The sequence below is a fragment of the Heterocephalus glaber genome, unplaced genomic scaffold (genome assembly GCF_053883595.1).
Source record: "Heterocephalus glaber isolate CG9 unplaced genomic scaffold, H.glaber_assembly_v1.0 deba00001613, whole genome shotgun sequence".
Classification (NCBI taxonomy): domain Eukaryota; kingdom Metazoa; phylum Chordata; class Mammalia; order Rodentia; family Bathyergidae; genus Heterocephalus; species Heterocephalus glaber.
In genome coordinates, this window is record NW_028258384.1 from 37,972,789 (window position 1) to 37,992,095 (window position 19,307).

Below are 19,307 nucleotides of genomic sequence, written 5' to 3' on the forward strand. Positions count from 1 at the left end.
TGAAATAAATAAGACACACACGGTTTGATATTTCTTGTCTTCCCTTATATGTCAAAACTAAAGTATAAATAAAGAGCAAAATAAAAGAAGATAATAGGAAGTTTGTAGATAGATCTTTTTCAATTAAGAAGGGGATCAAGAGGCAGGGGAAAGGAAATGTGATGAGAAAATGAATTAAGATGTGTTTTGTACATGTACCAACTCCACACAGAAAACTTAAATATTATGTACTTCAAACATGTACTAATAAATTTTTTCAAAAATTAACATTAGAATTAGAGATATAGCTCAATGGTAGCTATCTTGGCTAGCCTGCACAGGTCCCTGGTTTCAATCCCCAGCTCAGGAAATGAAAATTCAACCTTCCAAGTATATTTCAGGTAAGCATGTCATTCAGCAGGACAGATAGGAATTTTTATAGACTACAATGTTGGGTTTCATTAATCATTATTTAGTTATTTAAACCAGATGGACCCTGGATCTATCTATTCTTGTTTAATTAGACTATATCATACTTTCAAAGAAATACTGATAAACCAAAATATCCACAGGCCAATCAGGATCAAATGAGTTTGGAACTATGGCCCTCAAAATTGCTAAAGAAATGTTTTTTTAAACAGAAGAAAAGCCAAGAAATCCGGGGTCCATGTATCTTCAAATGTCTGAAGAAGAGTTATATGGCTGATAATAAACTTACTATTTGTGATGTCAGAAGACAAAGTTCCTGGACCAATGTTCAGAACTTCATGTAGATAATACTTAGCTCAATATAAGAACTTTGTAGCCATTGGATTGTGGGCAGTTCTGAGGGGTATGATAAACAGACTAATAGCCACAAAGGTATCCATATCTCAATATCTAGAAGCTCTGAATATATTACCTGAAATAGCCAAAAAAGATGGGTTATCCAAATCACAAAGACCCTTAAAAGATTGAAGGAGGCAGTAGAATCAAAGGTAAGAGTCACAGAAAGATGCAAAGTCCTGCCTTAGTTGGTTTTGTACTGATAGAATGAAGTACAACAGACTGGGTAATTTATAAAGAACAGAAATTTATTTCTTCACAGTTCTGGGGGCTAGGAAGTCCCAAATTAAAGCGTGAGCCTCTGATGAGGGCCTTCTTGCTCCATCATTCCATTGCAGAACTGCAAAGAAAAGGACAAGGGGCTGGATTCATTCTTTTCTGTAAAACCCATTTCCAAATAAGAAACCCATTACAATGATAAGGTCATTAATCCATTCAAGAGGATAGAGCCTAATCATCTCTTAATGGTCCCATTTTTTTTTCTTGCAGTACTAGGGTTTAACACAGGCTCTTCAGACTGACCTACATTCCCAGCCCTTTTCATTTTTTATTTTGAGACTGGGTCTAACTAAATTACTAGGTTGCTCAGGCTGAGTTTGAACTTGCCATCCTCTTGCATCAGCCCTTCAAAATGTTGGGATTAAAGGGATGTGCCATTATAGCAGGCAGGCCCCACTTCTTAACACAGTTTCAGTGATAACTACATTTGAACATGAGTTTGGGAGAGGGCTAGCATTCAAACCAGAACAGATGCTATGTTGATGGCTTTGAAGATGGAAAAAGGAGAGATATGCCAAGAAAGTTAAGCAGCCCCTAGAAACTAGAAGAATCAAGGAAACTGTTCTACTCTAAAGCCTGTGAAGAGAACAGAGCCCTGCCAGGGCTTTGATTTTGACCCAGTGAAAATCATATCAAAATTCTAACTTCCAGAATGGTAAGATTATAATTTTGTGTTAAGTTACTAAATTTGTAGTGATCTGTTACAACAGCAGCAGGAAACTAATGACTAATGAAAAGGATAATAACTTTCCATTACCATAGCTATAATAGTAAAGACTGGTTGATTTTTTGTCTGAGTTTAGTTTTGTGTAAAATATTGAAGTACAATAATCTATAAAGTCTTTCCAGCCTAGAAAAAAGAAATCAAATAACAAATACTGGCAAGGCTGAGGATAAAAAAAAAACTAGTACATTTTTGGTGGGGATATAGTCTAGTAGAACCACTATGAACATCTGTATGGAGAATCCCAAAACACTAAAACTAGAGATTCCACACAACCCAGCTATTCCACTTCTAGGTATGTCCTCCAAAAGTGTTAAAAGACATCATATTGCAGAGATACATGTCTGTCCATGTTTATAACATCACAATTCACAATAGCTAAATGTTGGAAATAGCCTATGTGTCGATAAATACATGAATGGATAAAGAAAATGTGGTATTTATGCACAATGGAGTACTACTCTGTCATAAAGAAGGATAAACTTGAACTATCACCTTACGTATTTATCACCTTCTTTTCTTTTTTGTAATGAGAACACTTAAGAGCTACTCTCTTAAATTTCAAGTATGCAGTAAGTTATTATTAGTTATATTCACATTGCTGTACATTAGGTCTCAAAAACCTTTTCATCTTGCATAACTGAAACTTTTTATACTTTGACCAACATCTCTGCAATTTTCTTATTTCTGGCAGCCATAATTTTACTCTGCATAGGAGGACATCTTGCAGGTACTTCCAAAGGTCTCATTAACAAAACATGGTATCCAGAAGAGTGACCATGGAACTTTTATTCCTCAAAGTGGGGTCAGAGATGGTGTTAAGAATAATATAGGACTGGTTGAACTAGGGAGAAGAAATGAGTTCAGTTTGTTTGTTCAGTCTCAGGATGTTTTCCACACTATTTTTTTCTTTCTAGGAAGAATTTGAAATTCTAGAATTTGAAAATAGCTGGAATGCTTAAAATATCACAAAACATCACACTATTCTTAAGCCTCCAGGGGAAAAATTTGAAGGTCACTCATCCCTTAATTTCACACTTATTTACTGGATATCTAAAATGAATCTGGTTCAGGGGATTAAGGATCAGGGAGGATGAATAACAGCATGTGGTAGTGCTGGTATAACATGGTTCCCCCAAAGACACAAATCAGGGAATTGAGGTTCTATTTTTCAGGAAAATGGAAAATCCTGAGAAACTCCACTTTAGCAAATTTTATTTTAGTATTGGCAAGAGATCTCAGGTTTTGAAATAAAATACATTGCACATTACATTCACATCTTCATATCTAGTTATCCATCTCCCATGATCTGACTAAACAGCACATATCAAATGGATTCTGAAAATTACTGTGATGTTCATTTACAGTGTGCCTTCACGATATCTATTTCTCCCCCTTGTAATGGCATCTGAATACTTTCTGAGTGTCCACCACTACCACACACTATGTCCATATAGCTTCATGACTTCCCAGTAATAGTCTCCAGGTGTAGCCACAGAACAGTCAACTCATTTCCTTAATCAAAATTCTGGTTCAGGTTCAGCCACAAGACCACATCAGAGCCATTATGTCTGAATTTTACTGGGGTTACTAGGAGATAAGCACTTTTCCCCACCTCTCAATCCCTGGTTTAAAGGATAAGAGGAGGGTAGTTCTAAAATTATTTTGCTGCCATAAGAGGAAGCTTGGAGCAACCAAGAGCTACCATCTTGACCTGCACTATGATGTAGCTATTAGCCATATGTCACTATGTAATTTAAATAAGACTTCTGATAGTTGTTTGATTTGAACCTGTAAGGAACAGGGGAAGGGGACATTACCAGAACCTCTGCAGTAAATCCTAGTCTCCTGTGAGCCACGGCAGCACAAGGTGAATTACAGGAAAGGTAGACAAATGAGACTGAGAAGAAGCTGAGCTTTGGGTCTGATCAGTGCTGCTCTGGGCAGCAAAGACAAAGGCCCCCTAGCTTGCAGCACTTTTTATTCAGTACATGGGGAAACAAATGTAACAAGTGAAATATAGAGTTCAGTACTTCACATTGGGATAAACAAGGTGTAACAAAAGGCTGGGGGGCAGTGGAAATCTAAGAACAATGAGGAATTATGCAGATGAAGATTTGGTTCCTCCCTGGCATCTCCCGCAGGTGTGGTTTTGTCCTGGAGATTACAGCATCCCGGATCACTGAGGTCTCAGTTGTGACCAGAGGCCAAAATGCAGTTATGTCTGGAATGTCCTAGCTGGGCTGTAGGCAGGAGAACTAGGCCTACTCAAATGATTTTTCCCTAGAATTATGTAACATTGCTCCCAACAGAACCCAAGGAAGAATAACAGAGAATAATTTAACCTTCTTCTTAAAACAACTGAAAAACAAAAAAATCAGCACATAAGATACAAAATTTTTATTTTTAAAAAATTTAATTTTATCAGTACATTTTAGGTATACAATATAATAACATTGATCATTGGAAAGTTGTGCCTTTACATAATCTCTCTTGGTTCTTATTTTTTTCCCATTCCCCTGCCCTCCCTTCAACCCCTCCACCCTTCCCTAGTTACAAAGACTTTGTTTCCATTTTTTCATTTTCTCATGTTAATTCCATTCCTTTCTTTCCTTTCCCCTACCCTTCCAACTTCCCCTTCCCCTTTGCCCCTTTTCTTCCTATTTCACATTATCTATTATACCTTTTAGTCCTTATTTATACTTTCAGTTTCTCACACTAGAGAAAATATTCAGTATTTACACGTGTGTCCTATTTATTTCACTTAAGAGTATCACCTCAATTTGCATCCATTTAGCTATAAATATCTCTAATTTCTCATTTTTATGGCTGAGTAATACTCCATTTTATTTTTTTAAAAAACACATTTTCTTTATCCAGTCTCCAGTTGATGGGGATTTGGGTTTTTCCAAGCTTTGGCTATTACAAACTGTGCTGCTGTGAACACGGGTGCACATATATCACTGGATATAAAATTTTTAAAACACCAAATACTGTGAACTGAACCACAGTGATCCCAATAAATACAAAACAAGTGAGGTAAGCCTTACAATTGACAGAGTTTGATGCCTTGATAGACTTTCTGGGACATGACATGCAAAGAGGAAATCAAACAGACCTAGTGGATTGTATCAATTGAGAATATGGAGATGAAAGCTCAGGAGACTGGGGTGAGGGAAAGTACTCAGGAAACAATACCATAGAGGAGAGAGTTAGATTTATCAAACCCAAGGCATCTAATAAGAATTTAGAATAAAGAGCATCATGTGCCTGTGGAAAAGGTACCCAAGTCCTAAAGGAGGAATTATCCAACATAATTAGAGGAAAGAGTGTCTAGAAATACATACCGAGTCAGGAACTATGTCTTTTCCTACAAGCCACAGTGCAAAATACTCATAATTCATGGAGCATTAGGGAGAATACTCAGATGAATACTGCTTCATTAATAAAGAATAACTAGCCCTAGACCAAGCAATTTTAGAGCCAACTAACAAATCATAAAAGAATGACCTGAAGGACCAAATTATTTTCACATAATAACTGTATCTCCAAAACAACACAAAAAGTATTTACAAGAATACAAAAATATCAAAAACATTTTGCAAAATTTGGAAAATCTGACATCAGAATAAGATTACCAGATCTGAAAGGAGACAAGAAAACATGATTCATTAAAAAATGAAGTAATCAATTAGTTGAAATTAACTCAGAACTGACACAGCTATTAAAATTAGCAGATGAAGGACATTAAGAAATGTCAAATAATATTTTTAGAGATGAAAACTAGTGTTTAAAATGAAAAATACACTGGATGGGATAAATGGCAGATGAATGGATAAATGGAAGATTAGAAATTAAATTAACAGTGAACTTGAAGAGAGCAATGGGAATGATTCAAAATAAAGCATAAAAATAACTTTAAAAAGAATATTGGTAGGGACCAGGCATGTAGCTCAGAGGCACCACATCTGCCTGCCAAACACAAGGTCTTGAGTTTGATCCCTGGTACAGGAAAAAAAAAAGAATATCAGTGGGATGTTAGAAAACCTCATGCATTCTAATTTATGAGTAAATAAAGTGCCCAGTGAAGAGAAAGGAAGGAGATTGGGCAAAAAAGCATTTGAAGAAAAATGACAAAGCTTTTCCAATTTCAATGAATATTAAAATATATTTTAAAAATCTATCACATGCATAAAAAGTAGAAAAACTTCAATACATTATAATTAGGTTGCACAATACCAGTGATATGAAGAAAATCTTAAAAGCAGTGAGAGATACATACAATACATATGCACTCTAAAAAACCAGGATAAAGATGATGGCAGATTTCTTAGTGGAAACAATGCAAGACAAAAAAGTGTGGAACAACATCTTTTAAATACTGTTAAGATGAAGGAAAGCTGTTAATCAAGAATCCTTTATCCCATGAAAATATCTTTCAAAAATTAGTGCCAACAAATGAACATACTGATTTATACAAAGGAATGACAAGCAACAAAAACTGGTTATAAGATGGGTACATATATGAATTTTTTTGCTATTAATTGTTTTGAAAGGTAATTGAGTGTTTTTACAAACATAACAATTTATGGCAGTAACAATAGATTGTGAGGTTTTATAATATATATATAAGTGAAATATAAGTAAATAAAAGCATAAAGAAGATGGAAGGGATAATATATTACTATAAAGATATACTATATGTGAAGTGGTATATCACTTGAAAGTGAACTGTGATCACAATGTGGTTATATGCTCAAAAACAAATGCCAAATTATCAAAGAAAGAATTACAGCTAATGAGCCAACAAGGGATATAAGATAGACTCGTAAAAGCATAAAATTAATCCAAAATGAGGAAGAAAATTAGAAGGAAGAGAAAAGAACAAGGAACAGATGAAACAACAAAAATGAATAGCAAAATGATAGAGTTCAACTGAATTATATTACTAGGTACAATAAATGTAAATTGTCTAAACACTTATTATAAAGCAGAAATTGTCATATTGTATTAAAAAAATCAAGACTCAACTATGTACTGCATATGGGAAACACATCTTATATATAAAGTAAAAGTATATTAAAATTTTGAAAGGATAGATAAAGATATATGATGCTTATACTAGCCAAAATAAAGCCTCTTTGGAATATTAAACAAGTCCTAGTAAATTTGGAAGTATTCATGTTCATGAAAACTATCTTTTCTGATCATAATGAAATTAGAAATTATTATCAGAAAGATCTTTTGGAAAATTTCCAAATACTTGGAAACTGACAAATTTTAAAATAATCCACAAATGAAAAAAATGAAAAGTTAATTTGAAAAGTATTTTTTTTATTTAATGGAAGTGACAACACAAAAGTAAATACCACGTGATCTGACACATACATAGAGTATAAAAATGTCAAGCTCATATAAATAGAAAGTAAAACGGTGAGCATCAGCCATTGAGTGTGGGGAGGTTGGGAAGATATTAATCAAAGAAGTACAGAAAATTTCAGTTAGACAAGAGGAATACAGTGCATTCAAGAAATCTATTGTATATCACTGTAGATGACTATAACTAATAACAATATTTCACATATTTTAGAATTGCTAATAATAGATTTTAAGTGTTTTCCTGACAAAAATATAAATATATGAGATAATCCATATGTTAAATGGTTTGATTTAGCCATTTAGCCACACATATATAAACACATGATTTTTACTTGCCAAATAAAACAAACAAAAAAAAGAAAATGCAATGAATTAGAATCTTTGAAGTGCTATTAAAATAGTACTAAGGAAAAAAATTATTAAATGCATAGTTTTGAAAAGAAAGAAAAACCTCAAATCAGTGAATTTAGCTTCTGTCTTAGGGAATGAGGATTGATGAGCAAATTAAATTAAAAGTAATAGAAAAGAGAAATAATAAAGAAGGGAGAAAATGGAAAAAAGTAGCACAGCAATGAAAATGGAAAGTAGCACAGCAAAGCAAATAAATGAAATTTAAAAACATAATTTATAAGAGAACATATTTGTATATTAGACTATAACAAAAGGTTTTGTTCTTCAAAAGAGGCCATTAAGGAAATGAAAAGGTAAATCACATTCTGCAGGAAAATTTCACAATATATATGTGTGACAAAGGCCTGCTATTCAGAATATATAAAGAACACCCAAAACTCAAATAAGCCAAACAGCACAATTTTAAAATAAGCAAAAGAATTTAACAGACATCACATCAAAATGTGCAGTTTACCATTAAGCATATGAAAAGATACTAAATCCCATCTGTCATATTGGACATACTAATTAAATCCACAATAAGATGTCACTTCACTCACACTAGAATGGTTAAATTTAAAAAGAGTGGTAATATGAAGTATAAGTGTGAATAGAACTACTGGAACTCTCACATATTCCTAGTAGGATTGTGAATGATAGAACCATTTTATACAGCAATGTGGCAGTTTCTTAGAAAGTTAAATATACAGCTACTAAATAATCCAGAAATACTATTCTCATATTAGTTACTTTCCTATCCCTGGGACAAAACACCGAACACTTCTAATTTAAAGGAAGAGAGGTTTATTTTGACTCATGGTTTCAGAGGATTCAGTCAATGGTTGGCTGGCTCCAAGGCAGAAATGACATTTTATAAAGGCATGGTGGAAAAAAACTGCTCAACTTATGGCAGCCAGTAAATAGAGAGAGAGAGAGGAGGTGACAACAATACTCTTCCAGGTTACACCTTCAGTGATCCACACCTGCCAACCAGGCCTCACCTCCTAACAACACATTCAGCTAGGAATTCATCAATGGATGAATCTACTGAATATAGCACCCTCATCATCCACTTCCCTTCCAAAGCCCCATCTCTGAACACATGAGACTTTTGAGGGGTAGTGTAGATTTAAAATATAGCAACTCTTAATATTAACCTCAAAACAGAGAAAAGATATGCCCCTACAAAGATTTGTACATGAATGCTCATTGCAGTTTTATTTCTAATAGCCAGAAAATGGAAATACCTTCAATCTCCATTAGCAGGTAAATGAAAAAACAAACTGTGCTAAACTCATACAATAAAATACTACACAGCAGTATAGAGGCACTAAATATTCATACATGTAACAACATGAATGAAAGTCTAATGTATTATGGTAAGCAACAACAAATATAGATGGTGATGATGATGATGATGATGATGATGATGATGATGATGATGATGATGACAAAGAAAATAGACAGACAGATAGATAACCATTTAAATTAGATTGTGCTATGTTATGGTTTGGATGTGGTTTTTCCCAAGATTTCATTTGTTGGAGGCTTGGTCATCAGTGTAATAGAGGAGAGGTGACAGCACATTTAAGAGGTGTAGCCTAGTGAGAAGTCATTACCAGTCCCTCTTCCTAGCCTGATTTCCAATCTCACCTTGTGATCTATCCCCCTTGAAAATGCCCCCTCCATTGGGGTGCTATCTGCCATAAGGTGATGCAGCCAAATAGGCACTTATCAGAACCAGCAATGAGTTGTTTGGACTTTCAGCCTACAAAATTGTAAACTAAATAAACCTATTTTCTTTTTTAATGTTTTAAAATACATTTTTGTTTTTATTATTTTGTGTGAAAATAAAAAATTTCATAACAAAATAATAATAATAGTTAATACACTGTATCATTATTTTCAAAGTAGTCAGAGTACAAGGCATAAACAAAAAAGATTTTCTCATGCAAAGAAGTAACAAACAGGGGCCAGAGATTTAGCTCAGTGGTTTTGCCGCCTGCTGCACAAGCGCAAGGACCCAAGTTCGATCCCCGGTACCAAAAAAAAAAGAAGCAACAAACATATAATAGTACAAAACTTTCTTTTCAATGAAGTAAGAAGCTAATAGTATAAATGAAACATATTAGCATATACTGTTCATTAAAATACTTTTGAAACACCAGACTAGGTAATTTAGGAAATTATTGGAACTTCTCCCTACTCCTTATTTATCTTCTATTTTGCATATATGTAATTATTATTATCTCATATAAGAGGAACCATGCAATATTTGAGCTTGTATGTCTGATTTACTTCACTTAACCTTATGTTCTCAAGTTTCATCCATTTACCTAAAAATTACTCAAGTTTATCTTTCTTTATGGCAGAGTAGTACTCTATTGTTTATAAATACCACATTTTCCTTATCCATTCATCCGTTGATGGACATGTATTCCGTTTACAAGAGCTAGCTACTATAAATTATGTTGTTAAAAACATAGGCATGCACATCTCTCTGAAATATAATGACTTTAGCTCTTTTGGTAAGATACCTAGAAAGAAAATAGCTGTGTCAAATGGAATTTATATATTTTTTTTGAGAAATTGTCAAGCCAATTCTGTGATTGTACTAGTTTACATTCCTACCAACAGTGTAGAAGAGTTCCTTTCTCCCTACATCCTCTCCAGCATTTATTAGATTTTTTTTAAAAAGATAGTCATTCTTTCTGGGGTAAAACAGTATCTCAGTGTAGTTTTAATTTCCATTTCTCTGATGGCCAGTGATGTTGAGAATTTTTTCACATATTTATCGACCATTTGAACTTCTTCTGAAAAGTGTCTATTCATTTCAGTTACCCTTTTTTGACTGGGTCTTTTATTTTGGGGAGCATGATTTTTTAGTTATTTTTATATTTTTGATGTTAGTTCTCTACCAGAGGAGTACCTGGCAAAATTTTTCCCATTCTGTAGGTTGTTTTCTTTACTCTACTGATTGTTTATTTTCCTGTGTAGAAGCTTTTTAGTTTGATATGGTCTCATTTGTTGATTTTCAATATTATTTCTTGTACCATTGAGTTTCTTTTCAGAAAGTCCTTGCCTACATCTGTCTTCAAGAGTTGTACCTCCTTCATCTTCCAGCAGATTAAGTGCTTCTGAGTTAACATGTAGGTCTTTGATCCATTTTCATTTTAGTTTAGTACATTGTGAGATATATAGGTATAGACTCAACCTTTTGCGTGTGTATATCCAATTTTTGGTCACAGGTACTTTGTTATAGTAATGAAAAGTGGACTAAGTGTTCCAGAAAAGATAAGTTTAATGTACAAAAGTAAAAAGTAGATCTTGGTTGCCTGGGGCCAGGTATGTGATGTAAGACTGACCTGGAATTTGCATAAGAGAAACTTTTGGGTGATGGTAATATTCGTTTCTTTTGTGGTAATGGTTACAGGAGTATATATTTTTTTGAGAATATCAAACTATATGCTGAAATATATGTTGTATTCTATATAAACTATCCTAAATAAAATATATTTTTATAGAGAACTGCATATCAAGCATAATTTCTATTTCTGCTACCATCTCTAACCTCCAAATACGATACTTAGGCAGAACCACACAACAATCTCTAAAGTTCCAACTTCAAAACATAAACTATCTTGGGCATACAAAGTGATAATCAGAACTTGAGACACTGTTTGCTTCTCTTCCTACTTAATTATGCAACCAACCAAAAATTGAGTTCATTTTCTTAGAGCTTTTCAATATCATTTCATTAAGCTATTCGTGATTGTGTCATTTAGTCTATATCGGTTTGTATACATCCACTCTATCTTCTACCTTTCCTTTATATTCTTTGTTTGTCAAGTTTCTGTCCTGTCTTTACTACTATATCTTTGCTCCAACCACCCTCTCCTACACACACACAAACACATTCCTCCTATCAGTCTTCCTGAAATCTGAGGATACTAAGATTCTTTTTGTTTTAAGAGAAAATCTCACTATGTAGTTCAGGCTGGCTTTGAACTCACAGCAATCATTCTACTTCAGCCTCCTGAGTTCTGGGATTACAGATGTGTGCCAACACAACAAGATATAATATTCTTAATGACCCAACAAGCTCTAAAAGAAGTCTACAAGGAAAGGTTTTTATTCAAAACCTCCTTTGTTGGGGATGAAATAGGGAGATAATATGCTCTTGGTACAGCTTATATGCTAGTCACTTATACAGCCAGGACTGGTTTGGGTTGTGCATACTATCAAAGTGAAAGTGGAGTTTTTCTATCATAGTTAACCTAGGGTCCCAAGAGTTGGGGGCCAGTACAAATAAAATCTACTAGGGTAAGTTGAAAGTTTACTGCCAAGAAACCAGGCCCAATGCTAAGCAGAAAGACAATGCTAACAGCAAAAACTCAGAACTGGATGGAGGTTAAATTAGAATAAGAACAAAATTCAACAGTTATTTCTATGTACATTAGCAGGAGTTTGTGGCTTGTCTTTACAAGCAAGTGGGGAGACAGTGCTGGATGAGTTAGTCTGGCTAAAAGGGCTGTGTAGAAGAAAGACAGGAGACAAGGAAGGGTCAGGAGAGCTATTGTTGGTATCACCCTTCTACCAAGTATACCCAAAGAAGCCCTCACTTTTATTGGCAAGAGAGGTTGGTAATGGAGAAGAATGAGAAGAGTTTGACTACATTGCTTTCTGCTTTCTAAACCTACATTTCAATCACAAACAAACTATAAAATCAAGGCCCAAGCACCAGTAACTATTTGCAGCAATCATCTAACACTGCTCCATCCTCAGTTTCATTGTGTTTTTGCTTTGATCTCAGCCTAATTTTGAAGTCTTTACTGCATGTATCTCCTTCAATTCTAACTATGACCTTTGAACTTGGGTTTGTGGATGCCAACCACTTGGTTGACACCCAAGTCACGTTAATCCCATCCTCCTATGTGTTAGAGTATATGTTAGGGGGAGGATTGATTTTGATAGGTACCAATGCTAACCTTATTAAGGAAATCAAGTTCAGTCCCTGAAGAATAATACCAATCATCAAATTTAAAGATAAAATGAAAGGTTCTAAATAGGAAATAAGATGAACTGGAGCCACAGAAATGAGAAATAAGTTCAAAAGTGAAGCATGACTGGTCATAGAAAAGTCCTTTAGGGTGTATGTAGTTAAAAATGAAAAAATGTTAGATATTATTTATTGAGTGTTAGTATCAAGGTTCATTCCACCTACTCACATAGCGTATTGCTTCCAGAAATCTGGACTCACAATTCTGACTATGCCATGTACAATTTACTGTTGCTCCTTTCCAAAATGTGACTTCAGCACAGTGTAGAAAGCCCTCCATGATCTATCCATCCTCATGTTACTGACCTTTTTCATGTCCCACCCACCTCATTCTGGGTTTTTTTTTCCTATGTAAGGGCTGCTTTGCCTAGCTAAAATGATCCAGCTACCTGTTTGTTTGGCTTGTTCCTAGTCATTCATCAATAGTTGGCAAAAGCCCTTTCTCTGTGAGGACTTCTCTGACTACTTCCTTTGCAGAGTGGACTGTATTTTCTTTAGGTAATCATTCTTTAAAGCTACAGGTAAGCAGGATATTTACAAGATAGGATCTATAGTCTTCGTTGGAGGTAAAAATGAGCCTACATTTCTTGCTTGAACAATAATGTAGATAGTGTCAATCACTAATATAGGGAGCACTGAGGCAGGAGTAGATGGGGAGGTAATAAGTTCAGTTTTGCACATGTTGATGCTGAAGTATCTAGACAGTATAGATGCAAAGTAGGCAAGTGAATATATTGGTGTATAGCATAGAAGAAAGACCTAGGCTGGAGAATATTAACTTGAGATTCTTTAGCATATGAATAATATGGAATGGGTGAAATTGCTCATAATGACTGTGGAATGAGAAGAGAGGATCCGAGATAAAGCCTCAGAAATCACTAATGTTGCTTAAAAAACAGGTTTCTAGAAGGCAGAATCTATTAGGGATAAGAAGTAAGCTTTTATGCAGTGTTGAAGATTGAGCCCAGGGCCTCCTGCATGCTAGGTAAGGGAAGTTTTTTTATGACTCAAATTTGGACATGACAATCAGAAAGCAGTGGTCTCTATAATGGTCTCTACAATGCATAAAAATTCTGAGGAAGTATATAATTCCTTTTATATGAGGTACCCAGAATGTCAAATTCATACAGAGGGATTATAAAATGGTGTTTCCAAGGGGCCAAGGAGGATGAAAGAATGGAGTGGTGTTTAATGGGTATAGAGTTTGCTTTATGAGAAAAGAATTCTAGAGATTGCTTGTGCAACAATTTTAATGTACTTAATACTTTTTAACTATACACTTTAAGTGGATAAAATAGTATATTTTGTTATGTGAATTTTACCACAATTTTAAAAAATCCCAAGGAAGATTCTCAACATAGTGGAAAAGCTTGGAACACTCTTCTCACTTTCAGGAGTTCTTTAAACACCCAAGAGCACTATATGGTCTTTCCTCACCAGACAGGACTACATACCCCATCACCCTCCAGCACTTGAGTACCCAACTCAGTGTCTATTAGAATTCATTGCTGGAGAAATCCTTCCAGGCATTGACTAAAGCCTAACTCTGAGATAAATTAGCCTTCTGTTTCAACTGATTAATACAGATTTCCTCAGTGCCTGAAAGTGTTGTTTCAAGATGTGAACTTTGGCATTCTCAGGAGAATTCATTTCCCTGTGGCATTCTTCTGTTATAGATAGCAGCTTGTGTTTCCTGCTACAGTGAGCACAAGCAAAAGTAGCTGAGTTGCTGTGTCCTGGAAGGCTGAGGATCCTTTGAATATTAGCAAAATGCCAATCACTCATCCCTGGGCTCCAAAGAAAACAACAAAGACAGTGAAATCCACTTTGTAAGAGTTGGGCCCAATTACAGTTTCTGTGATTCCTAGGGAGTATTTGCATTAAATGGGGAGTATTTGCTCCCAGTGAAGTGGATAGGTTTAGATTATGTAAGGCAGCTAGACAACAGGGTGTTGTCTAATGGGTGTGGCAGAGTGCTGGTAGGAATAAAGTATGAGCAGAATGTGAATGTAGTTTCTGAATGTGAATGTAGCACCATTTCTGGGCACAAACAATTCTCATTTTTGCCCCCCCCTTCCTTTACCCTCCATTTTCCCCTTCCCCCACCATGATTCAATATCTCTCAGTAACTGTTTGTTGATTGGCTCCTAGACATCTACATCACTGTGATCATCAGGTGCTGTGAAGAGTGTAAAAATAAATATTTGATCAATCTTGCGCTCAGTAGCTTTACTGTGTAAGTGGAGAATAATGTAGGGGAGATGGCAAAATAGTTACCTGAATCTTAAGTATATTAGGTGTTCTTGGAGGTCAAAAGGGGAAGAGATGAGTGTGGGTTGGGGAAAGTAGGTCTGGCTCTACTATAGAAGATTAAATGTCTCTTCACAAAGGCACCTTGGAGGCAGGTAAAGTGGAACTGAAATCCATTCTATACCTTGCTTTTTCAGCTGTTTGCTCAGACTCAGAGCATCATCAACCTTGAGAAAGGGGAATCCTAGTTTGTCCTCTCAGCAGTACTGCCATTTTCTTCATTTTCCTAATTAATATTAGTTTGAAGTTTTACAAATAATAATTATATACATGTGCAGGGTACAATGTAATGTGTATATATGATAAGATAATATACTTTATATTATGTGTATTTTACAACTTTTTAAAATCCCAAGGAATGAAGAACCTTAGCATAGATTAGGAATGGAAAAGTTTAGAACTTTCTTCTCCTTTCTTCAATAGTTCATTAAACACTAAAGAACGCTATATGAAATGATAAATCAAGCTAATTAACGTATTCATCATCTTGCCTATTTATCATTTTTTTTCTGAAAAGACATTTGAAATTTATTGTCTTATTTTGTTTTTTTCATTTTTTATTTTTTATTAGTACATATTTGCAGTACATAATAATTACATTCCTCATAGGGAGTTATTACATGGACATACATCTTAATTCTTTCTTCACACCCTCCCCCTTCCTCATCCTCCCCCTCTCTTGGTCCCCTTCTTTTTTGCAAAAAATCTATCTCCCTATTTCCTATTATCTAACTTTTATTTTGCTCCTTATATTTTGGGTTTCTCATATAACAGAAACCATGCAATATTTAAGTTTGTGTGTCTGATTCATTTCACTTACCATTATGGTCTCAAGGTGCAATGCATTATTGACTGTAGTCACTCTGCAGTACCATAGATCACACAATTCATAATAGCTAAATCTTGGAAACAGCCTATATGTCCATCAACAGATGAATGGATAAAGAAAATATGGCATCAGCTCGGCCAAGGAGCCAAGGTCGGCTTCCAGGTTTGGCCTGGTTGTAGTAGAGGCGGCAGTGGCTGAGTGGGATGGGAGCAGCTGGAGCTAGACTACTAGCATACATGTTTCAGGGTGGAAGACTGACTGGCAGAGCACTGCTTCAGACAGAAGCTGGTCAATCAAATTGAGGATGCCATGAGGAAAGGTGGAGTGACCCACAGTAAATCTAGCAAGGATATGGAGAGCCATGTGTTCCTGAAGGCCAAGACCTGGGACGAATACCTTTCCCTGTGGCCAGGCTCATTATCCATTTTCGAGGCATTCATAACAAGAAATCTCAAGCTTCTGTCAGTGATCCCATCAATGCACTGCAGAGCCTGACCGTTGGACCTGCTGCGGGAGCAGCCAGAATTGGCATGCCTCCTCGGGGTCCAGGACAATTCCTGGGCAGGATGGGTGGCCTTGGTGTTATGGGTAGCCAATGCCCCTCTCTGAGCAGTCACCCCCTGGGACTTCAGGAATGACTCCTCATGGCATGACTGTAGTGTCTACAGCAACTCCACAGACTCAGCTGCAGCTCCAGCAGGTGGCACTGCAGCAGCAGCAGTTCCAGCAGCAGCAGGCGGTGCTACAGCAGCAGCCACAGCAGCAGCAACCACAATTCCAGGCACAGCAGAGTGCCATGCAGCAGCAGTTCCAAGCAGTGGTGCAACAGCAACAGCAGCATCACATTAACCTGCATAATCAAAACCAGCAACAGATACAGCAGCAGCAACAGCAGCAACAGCAGGCTTTGCAGGACCAGCCACCAGTATAACAGCCACCCATGCAGCAGCTGCAGCCTCCCCCTTCCCAGGCCCTGCCCCAGCAGCTGCCACAGATGCATCACCTACAACACCACCAGCCTCCACCACAGACTCAGCAGCCTTCACTGGCTCAGAGCCATCAATCAACAACTCCCACCACAGTCACAGAGCCAGCCTTTGGTGTCACAGGCTCAAGCCCTTCCTGAACAGATGTTGTATGCCCAACCGAAGCTGAAATTTGTCCGAGCTCCAATGGTGGTCCAGCAGCTGCAGGTACAGCCTCAGGTGCAGCAGCAGCCAGCAGTGCAGACAGCAGAGGCTGCCCAGATGCTGGCTTCTGGAGTCCAGGTCAGCCAGAGTAGCCTCACTATGCTGTCTTCATCATCTCCTGGCCAGCAGGTGCAGACTCCACAGTCAAAGCCCACTGCCCACAGCCCAACTCAAATGTTAGCCTTGGTCCTGCCCCATTCCCCAGCAGCTTCCTGCCCAGCCCCTCACCTCAGCCTTCCCAGAGCCCAGTGACAGCATGCACCGCACAGAATTTCAGCGTCCCTTCCCCTGGACCATTAAATATCCCTGTGAACCCCAGCTCTGTCATGAGCCTGGCAAGCTCCAGCCAGGTGGAGGAGCAGCAGTACCTAGACAAGCCGAAGCAACTATCCAAGTACATCGAGCCCCTGCACCATATGATCAACATGAATGAAGACAGAATAAAGGACCTGAGTAAGATGAAGAGTCTTCTGGACACTCTGACTGGCCCCTCAAAGCAATGTTCCCTGAAGACCCTGCAGAAGTGTGAGAATGCCCTGGAGAAGATCAAGAATGACATGGCAGTGCCCACACCTGCACTGCCCCCAGTGCTACCGACCAAGCATCAGGACCTCTGTCAGCTGCTCCTGGATTCCGTCCTGGCCAACATCCACTCACCTGTTTTCAATGATTCCCGATACCGCACATTTGTGCTGGCCATGAAAGCCATCCACAGCCCTCCCATCGAGGCCACAGTGGTGTGGACCCAGAAGTGCAGGTTTGAGGAGGATGAGCAGCAGAGTATCCTCAATGTGCTCCAAGGGGAGGTGGGCAGATTAGCCCCCAAATTCCTGGTGAACTTGGATCCTTCTCACTGCAGTAACAATGGCACCTTCCACCTCATATGCAAGCTGGATGACAAGAATCTCCCAAGTGTGCCACCCCTGGAGCTCAGCATGCCTGCTGACTACCCTGCCCAGAGCCTGCTGTGGATTAACTGGCAGTGGCAGTACGATACCAACCCCTTTCTGCAGTCAGTGCACCAGTGCATTACCTGCAGGATGCTGCAGCTCCCTGACAAGTACTCGGTCACAACCCTGCTCAACACCTGGGCACAGAGCATCCACCAGGCCTGCCTCTTGGCAGGAATGGCAGGGACAACCAATACCCTTGTCCGTTCTGTGGATACACACCTCATATTGGATCTTTCTAGGTGTTGGCTTCCTTAGAGGGCCTGGGGTTAGGTTAGCTTTCCTGCTTTTCTCTTCTGCCTTGGGGTCTTCACATACTTGTACAGTACTGGGCTGTGGAGATGACTGAATGGGGAATGTGCAGGTAGGGGTTTTCCTAGAGAAGATTCTCCATACAACACCCTCCAGGAAGTCAGATTGTGGACTGTGTTCCCTCTGGCCTCTCCAGGCTCCTTGTCCACTCTCAGAAGCATGAGGGAGAGCTCAGGGTCTCCTTCAAGTGTCTTGTGATTTAGCATACATTTTACTCATTTCCATAGGAGGACTTGGAAGAGGACATAGGAAATCCTGACAACACAACTCTCTGAGCATAGTGCTGGGTTCAGTCCATGCTGTTTGTGGCATGTGAAACATAGCCCTGGGACTTGGGTCCCAGGCTCCATTTCAGAGGGAAGGCCAGCCTTCAGGCAGCAAGGAGTCCCCTGCCACAGGTGGGCATCAGGCTGTGTGCTATGAGGAAGCAGGGGCCGGGAGTCATAGGAGCCTGTCCCTGGCTCACCTGTATCACTTTTGGACAAGGGTGCCAGGTTCCCATTGTGAGGGATGAAGACTGACCATCTGGGTACTGTTCCCTTGGGACCCAGCATCCTCAGAATACCCTGTTCTCTGCACCACCCCTAGAGAGTGGACTCACAGCGGGATGTGGCTACACAGCACCTCTGTGTGTTGCCTGCCACACTAAGCAGCAGCCAGCAGTCCTCTGGTGACAGGAAGTTCCCTTTTTATATGTGCACTATCCTGTCATATGTGGTTCATATAATAAATTTATTATTCCTGTATTTGTCAGGAAAAAAAAAGAAAATATGGCATTTATACACAGTGGAGTACTACTCTGTCATAAAGGATAGACTTGAAAATGAGTGCACCTTGAGACCATAATATTAAGTGGAGTACATCAGACACACAAACTTAAATACTGTATTGCATGGATTCTCTTATATGAAAAAAAATCAAATATGCAATAAAAGATAATAAGAAAAAAGAGAGACAGAAAAGTTAGTGTAACACAGCACAGACAATGCTTCTGTAAGTGTACTTTGATTTAGTAAAGTTGTCTTACACGTTTCATATATTTTTTGGCCTGTTAGTCTGTTTTTTAAATGTGCATATATGA

The 19,307-nt window shown here is 37.8% G+C and overlaps 1 pseudogene; it reads left to right on the forward strand.

The window, feature by feature from the left end:
• The window catches only part of LOC101705355 (mediator of RNA polymerase II transcription subunit 15 pseudogene), a 35,358-nt pseudogene extending 17,186 nt beyond the window's left edge, over positions 1–18,172 (forward strand).
• Positions 18,173–19,307: the final 1,135 nt, after the last annotated feature.